This window comes from Puma concolor, chromosome D4 (assembly GCF_028749965.1).
Source record: "Puma concolor isolate L17-30 chromosome D4, mPumCon1.1.hap2, whole genome shotgun sequence".
Lineage (NCBI taxonomy): Eukaryota > Metazoa > Chordata > Mammalia > Carnivora > Felidae > Puma > Puma concolor.
This window is the reverse complement of record NC_141679.1, coordinates 36271446-36287508: the sequence shown is the minus strand read 5'-3', so window position 1 is coordinate 36287508 and position 16063 is coordinate 36271446. Positions and strand designations below refer to the sequence as shown.

General features: G+C 34.9%; 1 protein-coding gene across 1 annotated transcript in view; it reads left to right on the top strand.

Annotated features, from left to right (window-relative positions):
* Positions 1-16063, top strand: part of PTPRD (protein tyrosine phosphatase receptor type D) — a 2237777-nt gene that overhangs the window by 265085 nt on the left and 1956629 nt on the right. Inside the window, exon 2 of the mRNA XM_086685253.1 lies at positions 5838-5892. The gene's annotated coding sequence lies outside the window, so the exon portion shown is untranslated. The remainder of the gene's footprint in view (positions 1-5837; positions 5893-16063) is intronic.

Sequence of the window (16063 nt, the reverse complement as noted above, 5' to 3'; positions counted from 1 at the left end):
ACAATTATATATTAATCTTCAAATTAATGACTCATTCTGATGACACTCTAAAAATATTTAGGGACATGGAAACAAATCTACAGTATATCTGAGAGGCACACACACACGTTTGTGTATTTGTGTTTCTGCACATTCCTATTTAGCAATTTAATCATTCAGAAATAACTGATGGAAACATATACCACATGATGTTTGCTGGAATGATTTATCCCCAGGGATTGGAATTAGCACTGGAGAATATGTGTATTCTCTGGAATATGTGTGAATGTGTGGATGTGTGAATGTGTGTGTGCACATTTGTGTGAATATATACATGTGTATATTTATGCTTTTTCACATCCGTGATTGAATTTCAATCTTATTGTTAGAAAAAAATAAGATTTTGAAAATGAATTGGACCATATGTGACATACAAACAGAAGAGGTAAGGGATACCTGGGTGGCTCAGTTGGTTAAGCATCTGACTCTTGATTTTGGCACAGGAGATGATCTAACAGTTTGTGAGTTCAAGACCCACGTTGGAGTCCACACTGGCAGTGCAGAGCCTGCTTGGGATTCTCTCCCTGCATCTTTCTCAGCCCATCCCCCACTTGTTCTCTCTCTCTCTCTCTCTCTCTCTCTCTCTCTTTCTCTCTCTCTCTCTCCCTCTAAAGATAAATAAATAAAAGAGAAAAAAAAACAAATGGAAGAGGTAAGCTATTTTTTAAAGTTGTTTATTTATTTTGAGAGAGAGAGAAAGCATGAGTGGGGAAGGGCCAGAGAGAGAGAATCCCAAGCAGGCTCCTTCACTGTCAGCCAGAGACCAACACAGGTCTCAAAGTCATGAACTGTGAGATTATGACCTGAGCCGATGTCAGCTGCTCAAGTGACTAAGCCACCCAGGGTCTCCACTTCATCCGTATTTTTTTTTTCAATGAAAGAAGCTTGTTTTTCTAATTTTTTAATGTTTATTTATTTTTGAGAAATAGAGAGAGAATATGAGCAGAGGAAGGAGCAGAGAGAGAGAGGGAGAAGAATCCTTAACAGACTCCAGGCTCTGAGCTGTCAGCACAGAGCCCTACATGGGGCTTAAACTCGTGAACTGCTAGATCATGACCTGAGCCAAAGTCGGACGCTCAACTGACTGAGCCACCCAGGCACCCCTCATCCCTATTTTAAATCGTTAGAATTGTATTTTATACCTCCAAACATGATTTTCTGACACTCCTTTTATGTAAAATTCAACAGTATTCTTTAAAAACTAGTTAACAACATTCATGTTAAAGTGGATCATAGGCCTATGTGATTTGTGATTTTAGATAATTTACAGTTAAAAGCTCATAATGATTTTAATATTGCCTCATAAAAAGTTATCTGAGAGAGAAAAAAAAAACACACCTAGAGGAAAAACAAAAGATACTCATGAAAGGCAGCACTGGTCTAGACTAGCCCCAGTGACAGGCAGTGGAGTGTCAAGATAAATAGGAAAAAGGAAGAGAAGCAGAAAGCAACTGGGTGGTAGTGATGTGTATGTGGCTCTTGAGAAGAAAAATTGAGACTGGTAGTGTGGGCATGTGTTATAGTGAAGACAGAGAATTCTCTTTTCCTCATGGCCTAAGATTTGGCTACCTCACAATTATAAGTTTTCAATTATTTGCTTTATCTTAATGACATTACAATTGTGCAGCACATAAAATTATAACCATGACAAGATTTCAAGCAAATTAATAATCAGATCAGATAGATTGACAGGCTCAAGATCAGTCAGAGCTGAGCAGTTGTTCTAAGGCCTATGCAGGAACATACATCCTGTGGAATCATAGTACCTCTCATTTTCAGATCCACATCTTTGCATCCTTTTCTACTGTTGACTTCAGAGAATGTAACCCAAGGACAGGGAAGCAAGATTCTCCTGTCCTCCTTCTCACCAATCAGTTTACAGACAGGGGGAAAAGATGCTCTCAAATAATATCTCTAATATTATGACGCTGAACTTAGAATGGAAAAGGAATTTGTTTTAAACCTACCTACTCAGATGTATTTTATTTTTCTGGAATTTTAATATCACTTGCAGCTTAGAATAATACCAAATCTTGTGAAACCACAGAATATGTAGTCTATGCCATATTAGTTAAATTGCTCTATTATACATTTTAATATTTTTCTCATCTTTATTTTTTTCCCAGGTATTTTATACACTGTTTTACTATTAGACATTCTGAATCAGGAATTGATTGATTGATTCATCAATGCATTTAAAACACAAATTTAGTCCTCACAATGAGCCAGGTATTGTGTTAAATCCTGGGGAGAACAAGGTCTATAGACATTTTGCATTCAAGAAGAATAAATTCTTGTTTTGGATGACATTAACTAAGCTAGGGAATGGATTTTGTTTCTAATTTGTCTTTTCATAATTTCTTTCATGGGCTTCTACTAATTTTGACACTGAAACATTTATTTCAGCATTTTTATCTTAGGATACTATTTTGTTCTTTAAAATGCTACCATTGATTCTAAAGTTTGATATTCTGGTTTTTGTATAATTCCTTAAATTTAATATAGTTTTGCATTGTCATACATAAAAGTGGTTAAGAGATTACTCAAATTTAGCAAAATATATGTTTATGTGTCTATTAAAGTCAGAAATATGAGGATTTATAATTGATAATACTAATTGTGATCAGTTTCCTTATGCAAAAAATAATGATTGAGCATTTATGAGTCAGAAACTCTAGTAGGTGATTAGAATTCACCAGTATACAAATAGATTAGTCTTTTTTCTTCAGCCTTCACAAAGATGCCTTTCAAAGAGAGCTAGGGAAAGGAAAATAAGGCTCAGAAACTGAAAACTAAATAACAGAAACATAATAAGTATGATGTGAGATTTACTGGATATAACACTAGCAACCTAAAATATATATCTAACATAAATATGGACAACAGAGAACATAGTATCAGGGATTTTTTTCACGTATTTGTAACTTTTGTTTGCTGCTTTTTTTATTTACAAGAAATATGGGGTAGAGCTATTTAAATGGAAAGGATGCTTAATTTTAAAAACAGTCATACCATATATATAATAATGTATTGTTGAGGAATTGAACTTTTGTCATTTTTTCATTCAACAAAAATGTATTTAATCCCTAGCAGGAAATGCACTAGTAAGTAAATACATAGTAGAGGAAAGCACATGATGTATCTTAATGTAATTTACAACTCAAAGGATTGCTTAAATTACCTGTTTTAGTCTATGAATGTCCCATATTTACTAGATAATTATAAAGGCATATGTTGGAATTTATCATATAAAATACTGCATTGAATAGGAAAATTAAGAATAAACAGAATTATACTTTAGATAAGCATACTTCTTTATTTGGAGACAAAAATTGTCTCTCTTTTATGGATTTTTCAAATAATTTGTTATGAAATACCTACCCTGTGGCTTTCTAGCCTATAAATTAATGCTTCTCTATATTTTTCTATTGCTTCAAAGATTCAGTAATAACTATCCTTTGTACTACATTGATGACTTTGTCATTTTTTGAATGCATGTATATTTTTATCTTAAATGTATAGAAATGGGGGGGGCGATACTAGTGGCGATAGTGAAATTATTTAGACATTTGGGTGCTTATTTGCAAACATTGTAAATTTCTTGTATATTCTACTTGATTAAAAATGATTAAAACTGTATTCTCGAATAAACAAAGTAAACACGAAGTTGTCACCTATCAGTGACACAGAACAACTTGAAGGATGCTCTCATGATGTGAGCAGAAGTCAATATGATCTCATGGTCCCCCAATGAAATGCCTGTGAAGTCCATACTAATTAGCTTGTAAATCAGACTAATACTTGAGTTTATTTGGGCCAGAAAGACTACCTACTGTCAAGCAATCAAGTACTACCCCTTTAATTGCAATTTATTCCAACAACCACAATTTATTGATCCTAGCATACACTTATGCCACAGCAGTATCATTATTTGACTTTATTTTAACAGCTTCAAAAGGTTAGAAAGTTAGAAACCACTGTGAAAGAAACCATTAAAAAGTTGAGTTGCTGACACTGCTTTACACTCTATGCCAGGCAATGTTTCCTATATATTGTGGAACTATATAAAAGGAGAAATAAAAGGAACTAATATTCATTGGCACTTACTATGAGCTAGTGCTTTCTTATACCGAATGTTACTTAGTAACATACAGAAAAACAAGGAGGATCAATATTGTATTCTGCATTTTATAGGCAAGCTACAGCTTATAGACTTTAAGTACATTTCTCAGAACTATAATGTTAAAATGTTAAAACCATCTATCTGACTCCAAAGCACATGTTTAATTTCTTGCATGATTTCTTGCACACTTTTTGTACATTGACTATTCTGATGTTGTGGTCTAAGTGATAGTGAAGCTCAAAACCAGCTTATCCACATGAATTTTGTATCCAGTATCATCTTTAAAACACAAAACATCAGTTTCTGATCACTCATTTGTTAGCTGTATTACCTTTTATAAGCCAAGACATGCTATTTATTTATTTAAGTATTAGTGTCAAATTTCACTTTGGAATTTTTAGCTAATTAAATAATGTTCTGGAGCATGCTTGGTAAAAAAACAAAAAAAAACAAAAAAAAACAAATAAACAAAACTTTTGTAGCTTCAAAAAATCTTTAGGAAATATTCAGTAGATATAGAGTGGTTTAAACTTTGGAATTTCTTACCCTTCGATACCAAAATTAAAAAGACCACCTGACTTAATTTTTGACAATTAAAAATTATACATATTTAAGGTATACAACTTGATTATATGAAGTATGTGCACACTGTGTAATATTCACCACAATCAAGTTAGTTAACATATTCATCATCTCATATAGTTAGCATGTGTTGTGTGTGTGTGTGTGTGTGTGTGTGTGTGTTGAAACACTTAAGACCTATGCTTTTAGCTGATTTCAAGTCTTTAGCACAGTATTGTTAACTACAGTCACATTATTGTATGTTACATTTCCAAAATGTATTTATATGGCATAAATGAAACTGTATTTCTGGACCAGCACCTCCCATATCCCACTCCCTGATAACCACCATTCTATTCTCTGTTTCAATGAATTTAACATTTTTTATTCCACATACAATTGAGACCAACATGCAGTATTTGTCTTTCTGCATCTAGCTTATTTCACTGAGCTAATGTAATCAGGTTCATCCATGTTGTCACAAATAGCAGGATTACCTTTTTTTTTTTAAGGCTGAATCATATTCCAGTGTGTGTGTGCATGTGTGTTGTGTACATGTGCATGTGCATTTATGTGTGTATAATCACATTTTCTTTATCCATTCATCTGTAAACAGACATTTGGGGATGGAAATTTTAGAAGTGTGCCATTATAGAAAAGAGTATGGAAGTTCCTCAAAAAATAGAAGTGCCTTATGATCCAGCAATCCCACTTTTGGTTGTATATCCCAAAGGATTTGAAATCAGTAACTTGAAGATATATCTGCATTATTCACAAGGGAGTATGGAAGCAACCTAAACGTTCATCAATGGATGGATGGATAAAACTTATATTTTTTTACACATACATTCTGAGTATGCCTGCACAATTCTTCATGCATTCTCTGTAAATCCTTGACTAGATTTAAGCCAGAATTAGTCTGACCTGTAGGAAGAGACCAGAAGGTGGAAGTCCTCAATGTCCTCCTTGTATCATCCTCTTTGTATTGTGCTTTTAATCCTTCTGTTTTTTCACTTCCATAAAACTTTATTTACAGAATAAACAAACCAATAAATTTTTAAGTGTTAATCAAATTAGAAATCATGGATCTAGACCAATGTCCTCATTTTTGCAGGTGACGAAATGGAGAATCAAAGAAGTAAAGGACCTGCCTCAGAGTCACACTACTAGTAAGTAGTATCTGTAGATCTAGAATCAGGTATCAGACTATTTGACCTGAGTTCTAGCTTTGCCGAAAGATTTCTCATTTTAGACATGATGTTGAAAACTCTGTATAAAACTGTTTATATCCCTGTTTAGACCACATTTGGTCAGTAGCATTAGTTGCATGCTACCTGTATTCAATTTTGTATACACTTTAGAGGATACTTAGGAAGTGTGGTACAGGAGTTTTTTTTAAGAAGAAGCAATGTAGATCATGAGATGGTATAGCAAAAGAAAAAAAAGCTGGCATTCATATGAAGGGTTTCCATGTTCAAGGTGCTTAATATGAATCATTCCATTTGACCTTCACAAATATATTGTAATAGATACGATTTTATCCCTACAGTAGTAATAAACTAATGCTCTAAAGTTGTTGATAGTTTGCTCAAGTACATAGAGCTATTTAATGTCAGAGCTAATTGCAAATCTAAATCTCTCTGACTTTAAAGATATCCACTTGTGTAGTACACAATTCTGTATTTACACAGAAAACAAAGCCACTGATCAATACAAATAGTACATAATTCCAACTGGTGTGACATAACCAGTTGTATAATATAGTGCACAGTTCAAGGTGCTAAGAGAAAATTAAATAGTGAAAGATCAGCTTGGGTTGACACTGTAAAAAGACTCATATGCTCTTACTACTAACTCCCAACTAGCAGTTCTCAGCTTGTTGCAATAAAGACATTAGATATCATGATATCTGTAAATGAGTGGGAAAATATTGGCAACACATATATAATGACACTACAGGTAGAGATTGATAACTTGTCAAGATATGGCGAGACGAGCCTTTCAAAGAGGCAAGCTTTTTTAGCTCTTGGGATGTGAAAGAATTGCTGACCAAAGTACATGACATTTTCAGTTGTATAGGATGTAGACATGTGGGGTTGGATAAACTTATTTTCTTTCAAGAGGAGAATAGGAGAAACATTGAGGTTGAAATAAGTGGAGACATTTGGCAATAGGGTATAGGCTAAGTCATAGAAAATTATATGGAAGAGTGAGACATTTCAAAATGTTGGACTAAAATTCATTGGCAGAAGTCTTTGAAACCTGATTTAAAAAAATTATATTTTACTATTTAAGCATTAAGTAGTCATTGAAGATGTTGGGCTTTTGTTATAATTTGTGTTTGTATAGTCAGAGCTGTACCTTGGAAAAAAATGTGGTAGCTTTATGATGGCCTACATGGGTGAAAAATCAGAAGTGAGAGACCAAAGAGCAGGTGTGAAAATATGAGGGCAAGCATCCCTACTTAATTTTTATCTGTTAAAGATATTAAGACATCTCCCCTCCATAGTAGCTGTAATCACGCAGATTTCTATAGTAACTTTGAGAAACAAATATTACTGATCTTATGTACCATTCGTTAAGTCATTTTTCACTCAGAGAAACCAAGAAAATTCCATTGATCCAATATCCATTTTTCCTCAGTTTCCCATTTCTTGATATTCATTAAGTGAATAATAGATCCCTTTTCAATCTACATATCTACCTTAAAAATTCCTGTCATGTAAGGGAGAAGATATATGTCATGATAATTTTTTAAAAATTATTTGTTGTTGTTGTTGTTGCTTTTGTTGTTGTTGTTATCCTGGAACCCTATCACATCCTAAAGAAGTCTTTCTCAGTGAAAACTTTGAAGGTGGTTTGAGGATCCCTGTTTATCTAAAATTTGCACATCAGATAGAGGAAGGGAAAAAATAAGGGATACTTGTTCATCTCATGAGTGACATAAACAAATAGGAAGTAGCTGTGTAATCCTAAAGCATTTTGCTGGGATAACTAAGGAGCAACAAGAATGAAAAAGCCTTTATGCAAATTTTGGATCCTTTAGCTTCTTAAAGGTCAGCTGTTTGGTTTTAACACCCAAACTGGCAGGAAAGAGCCCTGAAAGCTGCCTGCCCCTGTGTTAGATAAGCAATACAGGGCAACCTCTGCTCTTAATGAGGATTCCATTTTAAACCCACAGCACTCTCCTCATTTTAGAACCCTCCTTCTTCCAGGAATCATATGCATCCATTAATGAAGCTAAACAATATCATCCCAATACCCTGCTGTTACCTAACTATGATCTTTCAAGTAATTGCAATTGCACTCCAAACAATTTGCTTTCTTTTTGCTCAGCTGATTTCACACGCATGAAACTTTTTTCAGATTTCTTTTTCCTCTCTTGTATTACATTTTTGACCCTGGGCCCCTATAAGAGTGTATTTCTTTGTATTTATATTAATTTGCCATACAAGCAATATATCTGCTAATGCATCCCCTTTATATTGTATCTTTGTTCTGTTTTCTTAGAAAAAAGTATTTCTTTATCCTTTCTAAAGATGGGCTATCTCTCCCAAAGTCTCAAAAGGAATACCTTTGTCATTAGAGATGATTTTGCCAAACTGATACATATTAATATTTCTGAACTTTTAAGAAAACCGTACTTTGATGTAGGGGCTATTCAAGGCTATGTGTGCATGCGCGTGCACACACACACACACACACACACACACACGCACTCAAATGTAAGTTTGACATTTTGTCCAGGTGTTTGTAATGAAAAGGTGAGTTGGAGTTTGGGGTGATAAAGGAAAGGAGCACTCTACCTTTATCTATAGATGTAATGAAAGTCAAAATAGGCCAGCCTTATGGGGGTTTGGTATGAGCACTGAATATCCATTACAGTGTTTGACACACAGAAAAATTATTTGTTGAGTGAATACGTGCATGATTGGCTTGTAACTGGCAGCCCTTTTGTCTGTTTCATTGTCTATTTGTGAAAGTAGTCTAGCAGATCAGTCAAAGATTACATTGGTATGGATAGAAGTCTAGCATTAGATTTCAGGCAACGGTCTCAGGTCTTAGTCCTCTCCCTGCTATAATGTCATTAATTAGTCAAAAAAAAAAAAAAAAGAAAAAAGGATTGTTGAAAATATGTTTTTACATAAAATATATTATCATATTATGGAAGGTTGGTATAGAGATTAAGAGTGAAGATTTTGGGGAAACTTAATATATGTAAAATAATGGATTCTGCCATTTGTTGTTTGTGTAATTTTGGAGTTTTCAAATGTTTCTGTGCTTCATTTTCCTCCACTGAAAAAACATCTATTTCATAGAGTTATTCTAAGTATTGATAAGTTAATGCATGCAAAATTTCTGATATGTAAGCATAATAAGCTTTTAATTATTGTTAATGTTTGTTGACTTAGTACTATATTAATTACATCTGAAATTTTTGATTTCTTGAACTTCCCAAATTATAATAGAAAATCATGAGTCCATGTATGAACTCTTGTTTTGTATTTAAATTTTCAAAGAGCACAAATTCTGTATGTTAAAATGTTATTAATTAACTTAGTACATATTCGATTACACTCTGACTGATATTTTCCACATCAATTTCATCAAGTTGATACATATGATTCTTTGGCACCAAGTCTAAATCCACTTAGAATGTGACAATAAGAAAAGTAAGCATGCTGTCTTGGTAGTATATCTATTTTCCTACATGTGTAATTCTATATTTATTTTTCCAACCCTAACTTTGTCAAGATCTTTGCATTAATTTTTACTTGGAATTTGTAATGAAATGCATACACATATAATGGGATATTGAGCGGGGAAATTCTGTTTTACAAATTTACATTTATTAACTTTACTTAAAATAATTTTAGTGTAATACTTCCCTTCCACATTTAATAAACCAAATATGGGCCATTAAGGTTTGAAACTATAAAATTGAAAAGAAAAGATATTTTGTCAAAGGGAGTTATATATTCTAGCAAATTTCACCATATGCCGTTTTTGCCAGTGTTGCACTTGGAAAGCAATTCACCTGGTCTGCTTTATCAAATGGTTGTTCTTCAATATGGATGCTCCCCATTCAAAACCTCCCAGGCAGTTTATTTCTTCATGGCATATCTGGAAACATCTCATCTCTGTGTCTATATAGGATAGCCTTCATCTCTATCTCCAAATTCCAAAAACCAGTTGTCGTTTTCAGTCTGGTTTCTAATATTACTTCTTTGATTTCATCACCGGGACTCATCTCCCCTCCCCCATGATGCCGTAGTGTCTTGTTTCTGATGCTCTTATCAACAACTGTCCTGTAGTTATTTGCCAATTCTGTTTTTGCCACTAATGAAAATAAAACTTTCTTTTATTGTTGTTAAAAACTTTGTTCTATTGTTTCTTTTATTGATTTCTTGATTGTGATTTTGTTTAACCTTCCATCATCTGAGACACATATAAAGATCGTCTGGATCTAATTTTCTTAACTGTTGGTGCATTCATACCCACTGACCCCAGTTCTTCTTGTTAAATTCTTACTTATGACTGAATTCTGGCCAGGAGAACATAGGCTAAGCTATGTGTTCCACTTCCTGGCCCATACAAACTTCCAGTGTTTGATTCTCCTTCTTTTTTCCCCCTCCTATGATGTCTTTGGGAGTCACATAAAATCAGTGCTCTCCCAAAACACTTTCGCTTTTTGTCTCCTTTTTCTGACCACTTACTTATCTCCTTCTATCCACACTCCGGGATTCAGTTTTGGCTTTCATCTATTTTTGGCTTAGTGTTGGCTAGAATTTCACTGTATCTAGTGAACATCACCATCACTCATTTTGGTTACAGACATAGACAAAAAGTGAATGATGCCCCGCTAGCCTTGTATGGAGGGTTGTATTTGTTTATTTGTGCTTACTTGTTTATATTTACATGGGATTTTTATGTATACTTTTGAGACCGTTAGTTTGCTAGGAAAGGGGATCCACAAAGTAATAAGCTCAATAATTTTAAGTGACACTTTGGATGAAACTGAGGCCCATGAAGTGAGGCTGTTGGAAAGACAAGGGACATTGAAACAAAAACATTTGTGTTAGTAGCTTAAAGAAGTTCCAGGTTCCTGGAAGAAAGAGAAGTAATACTAGATAAGTCCTGTAAAAAAAGTAGCTTGAAAGCATTTTCTTCCCAGAATGAAGGAGGGTTACCTTTTAAACATTGATTTAATATGTATTATAGGCCTTTTATAAACCTCTTTTAATAGTCTTTGTTAATTGAATTGATGAACCACTTTCATACCTTCTCCAATCTTTAGTTCACACCTACTTTTATGTATAATAGTTAGCTTTAGCACCTTGGCTTCCAGAGCACACTGTTTTGTGTGTGTGAATTAACCATATTTACTCACCATGTAAACTAGCCTATTTAGAAATCCAGTATTTAATTTTGTATGTTAAAGATGAAAAAATGAGGAAGACTTGGGTCAATTTTAATTGATTCTGTATCATATGGTAAAAGGAAGGAAATTTTTTGTAATAATAGAAAATATATTTATATTTATATTTATATAATATATAAATATTTAATTTATATTTAATGCATTAGTTCAAATGATGAGAAGGTAGCAAGGCTCATTCAAGTTTCCAGATGCAGGAGCTGATTACACAGTCTTTTGTTTTGGTACAAATTAATGCTCAGAGACTGCAGTTGTCTTTGACAATAGTTTATTTAACACAGGTTCACCGTGGGAATTTCACAAACTAGTAACGTACAGGATAAGGTCTCTTAATAAGCAAATAAGGAAATAACATACTCCACACCAGTGATAGATTAATCACACTATTGTTCAAGGCAAGGAGAGATGAAAGGAGTAAAGTCCAAATTTAGTTGAGGTATATATACCTTTACATGAGTTGGTGGTACTCAGGAGAGGTAGCTAAAAACAGCCGATAGTTGATATCCAGCTGCCAGTGCAAAAGTAAAAGTACCCTGTTGCTAGAGGATGTTGCTAGGGAACAATGGCAGGGCAAGGGTATTGATGGGCAAGAGGATGTTCATGGGGCTACTGCTTGGCTTTCACCACTGCTTGAATAAAAGGGTCACCTTCACTATGGAACTAATTGCACTAAGGTCTTCAAAGAACTATTTTCAGTCAGCAAAGTATAGCTTTGCCCACACTGTACATTCTTGGGTAGTCCCACAAAATCTCCATGTTTATAGTCAAAATGTCTCCTTGCTACAGTTACTTCTTCCTCTTTTTATTGTTAAGCCCCGCGCCCCTCCATAGCTGAGCTACTGAGTTCTCATTGGTGACAACAGATAAGATGATGACATCCTGACCCAATTTACTTCATTCTTATATCAAAACAGCTTAACTTCTAAAAAGTTTTCTTGGTCTTTGTTATAAATAAGTGGAATTGAAATCACATCAAACCAATACATAACACACAGCAATCCTGGAGACGTGGAGAATGAAAACCTAAATTATGCAAAGGAAAGGATCAGACATTTGTAACAGAGTTATGTTTCCTGCTCTGATTTATTAGCAAACTATTTCACAGTAAACTTGACATAGAGAATGTAGAATTCCTATGGCAAGTGAAATTCCATTGACCTAAGGGCAGACAGAATTGGAAGATAAACACTTTGAGCAAATTCTTTGCCGGGATTGAATCATTTTCATAGATATCCTAGTGCATGTCATAGAAATGGCAGACCTTAATTAGATAGACTAATATCCCTTCCTAAAACTGTATCTTTTCCAATAGAAATAAATGTTCTGTCTCTCCCAGGCTCTCCAAATTCCCACACCTCTCAAAAATGAAATTAGAAAACAGTAGATTCCCCTTCGTCAGTGCAGCCAATTAAATGGCTGAGGGTGTCTGTTTCTGTGTCGTTTTGAGAAACAATTGTATCATTAAATCGCTGAAATTGTAGTGTCAGCAGGAAATAGAGCAAATAGCTGCCAAAGGGAGAAAAAATATGAACAATACAGCTACTTTGATGTCTTCCTGCCCTCCTTTCCAGTGTCTATTGCTGAACAAGCTACAAACAAAATGTGAGAGAGCAAAGGCTTAATGCCTATGAGCCTGGGTGGCTTCAGCCTCCCTTGTTGGGAGGCTTGATCACTGATTTCTTCTGCTCCCACCTGACACCTTAGGCATGCTGCACTAACTAATCAATGTTTCAGAATACAACTCCCACTGCCCTGCCTCTCTTCCTCTCCAATTACTGTTCACTCATGGAATTTACTCTGTCATCTTCTTAAAAAAAATCATTCTTTTATTCATTGAACACATTCCTATGGAGCTCCCACCTTGTGCTAGGTACAATCCCAGGTCAAGATGGATCTGTGAGCAAAACAGGCAAAACCCTGCCATTAATGAGATTGCTTGGAGGTAGTAAAAACAGACAATAAGTTATATACATCATAAATCTTTCAATTACACAGCTGGATAAGAGAAATCAAGAGTCAGTGGATTGCAGTTTTTAATCAGATAGTCAGAAGGTTGGGAGAAGTGTTTCATCCTCTCCTCAGAGGCTTGTGGCATAGTGGTTAATAAACAAACTCTTACCAGACTGTGAGGGTTCTTAATTCACCCAGCTCTGTCATTTGTATGACTTGTAGCTGTATAACCTTGAGAAATTTTATTTCTCTAGGTATCAGTTTCTCCATCTCTAAAGTAAGGACCATGCTAATACTGAGTCATATTGTATGTAAAAGATTTATAACATAGTATGTAGTGCATGTTATATAGTGCACCTACCAAGTACCTAGTAAGTCTGAAAAGAGCTTACACCTCAAGTTAGAGGCATCTGAGGGTGAAAACTCAAAGATGTTTCTTTTCTTCTTGCTAATCTGACCCTCAGTTGTATGAACAAGAAAACTAACATATTTCCTATCATTAGAGCCATTATCAGGATTATAAGAAAGTTCAAATTAAATAATCATAGAAGATCCTTATTAAATATCATGCTGTCTCCTCAACTAGACTCAGTTGAAATGCTTTGACACCTTCTCATATTATCTCAGCTAGTGAAAATCTTAAGTCTCCTGATATCACTCAGTTTGTCCTTGCTCTCTTCCACTTCACAGTCACCTAACTAATAACCCAACCAAATCATAGCAAATTCAGACTCAACCTCAGATGCAGAGGCAACAGCCTAGTGGAAATGTTCCCATCAGCTCCCGTGATTCCATACAATCTGTGTAATAGTAGATCCCTTATTCCGTATCATCGTGATTCTGCTTCTCTGACCAGACACTAACTGACATGACACATACATTAGTATATGAAGTAGATAAGTGCTATTACAACAAAACCCTAGACCATGTGGCATTGGTTTTGGGCACAGCAGTGAAAGAAGCTTGAAGGGCCTTAAGACTATTAGCAGCAGCCTTGCTGGTATGAAGGAGGCTATCAGTGAGGATTTAAAGAAGAGGCCAGTCCCTAACCATTTGAATCATCCTCAGCTGTTGAAGTCTCCCCGCTGAGAACCCGGATCCTGCCAAGCAAAGGCAGACCGTCCCCTCTGTGCTTTGTCTGTATTCCTGATCCACAGGATGTTTTATGCCACTCAGCCAGAAGTGGTTTGTTAGCAGGAAGAGATGATTCACAAATAAACCGGTGCTAGATGTGGAAGAATCAGAGTTGCACTGCATTCTTGCTCTTGAGCTCTACACTCTTCTTCTAGAATCCTGTATGTTTATAGACACCACTCCCCCTCATTCCTAATGTTAGTCCAAATTGAGTTTCTCTAACTTACAGTCAAAAAGAGTCCTAACCAATCATAAAATCAACAGAAGTAAACATTTCAAATATCCTTTATGCATATTGTTTTTAAAAAATTACCTTGCTACATCCTTACTATCTTCATGCAGTTTTGAATTAAGAAATGCCCTCTACTTGAAAAATCATGATCCATTTTTGTTTGACATGTGTGAACTTCAACCAGTTATTTTGCGCAGGGAATATTCAGTCATCCATTCAATCATCTAAAAAATATTTATTGAATTCTTTTAATGTGAAAAGTAATGAGTTAAGCAAAGGGAAGGATACAAAGAATTATATAGTTTCTGAGTAGTTAATCACACAGTAACAGCAATGAGACATATAAACAGAAAGTAACATATTTCCTTGATTCCAACATCATTTTTTTTCACATTAAATCATTTTAAAAACAGGGCACATCATATAATTGATAGGTGTATTTTAATTTGGAGTGTTTCTTTTCTGCACTTGAAAAGCTGCTATTAAATTGACAGTGTGCTCCTAAACATCCTTTAGAAGGCAAGAATTCCAATATAACACAGGTTAGTATGTAATAATAATCAGCCTAAAATAATCTACATCCCACAGAGATATTTTTTTTCAAATTTTTATTTAAATTCTAGTTAGTTAACATACAGTACAATATTGGTTTCAGTAGTAGAATTCAGTGACTCATCACTTACATACAATACCCAGTGTTCATCACAAGTGCCCTTCTTAATAGCCATCACCCATCTAGCCCAACCACCCCTCCCTCCCTCCATCAAGCCTCAGTTTGTTCTCCAAAGAGAGTCCCAAAAAGAGACATTTTGAAGTGACATTTTGTTCCCTCACACCATACAAGGGATGAAATTATGGGAAATATAGTTCCAGCTTAGCTAAGATGACACAATAAAAGGCATTGCAAGTAGTGTGCGTCAAAAACCTTTAAAACATTTATTTACATTGGCAATACAATAAGTTTTTGAACTCACAGAAACCCAGTCTAGACAAATGAACAGAATAAAACAAGATTGTTTTAAAGGTTCTGAGGACCTCCATCTATGTGACATTTGACCTGACAAAGTTGGAAGACAATGGGATGCCTAAGACCAGTATGGACTATCTTCTGCTTTTGAAGTTCTAGTAAGTTGAACCTGTTTTCATATCACCTCTCTCTGTACTGTAATTAGGTAATAATTCTTTTACTGAATATGATAAGGTTTTAGAGTGGTGGTGGGGGTCCATAGCTAATGACCAAGAAAGAATTCTTGACACATCTTTGGTGCAAAAAGGCGATTTTATTAAAGCACAAGGACAGGATCCTTGGGCAGAAAGAGCTGCCCTGGGGTTGTGAGGAGTGATTGATTATATACTATGGTGTTGGGGGAGGTAAAGGCAAAAGGGAGTTTTCCATAAGGAATTTCATACGCTAAAGAAGAATCAGGAGATACTGGAGGTCTTGCTATTGTCAAGCTAAGGTTGTTTTTCCCTCTCGTAAGGCATTAACATTAAGACAAAAAGGAGTTCCTGGAGAAATGTTACATTCTGCCTGTCTCAAGTATGTGTCCATGGGCTGCAGATTATAAGGAAATTTAATTTTACC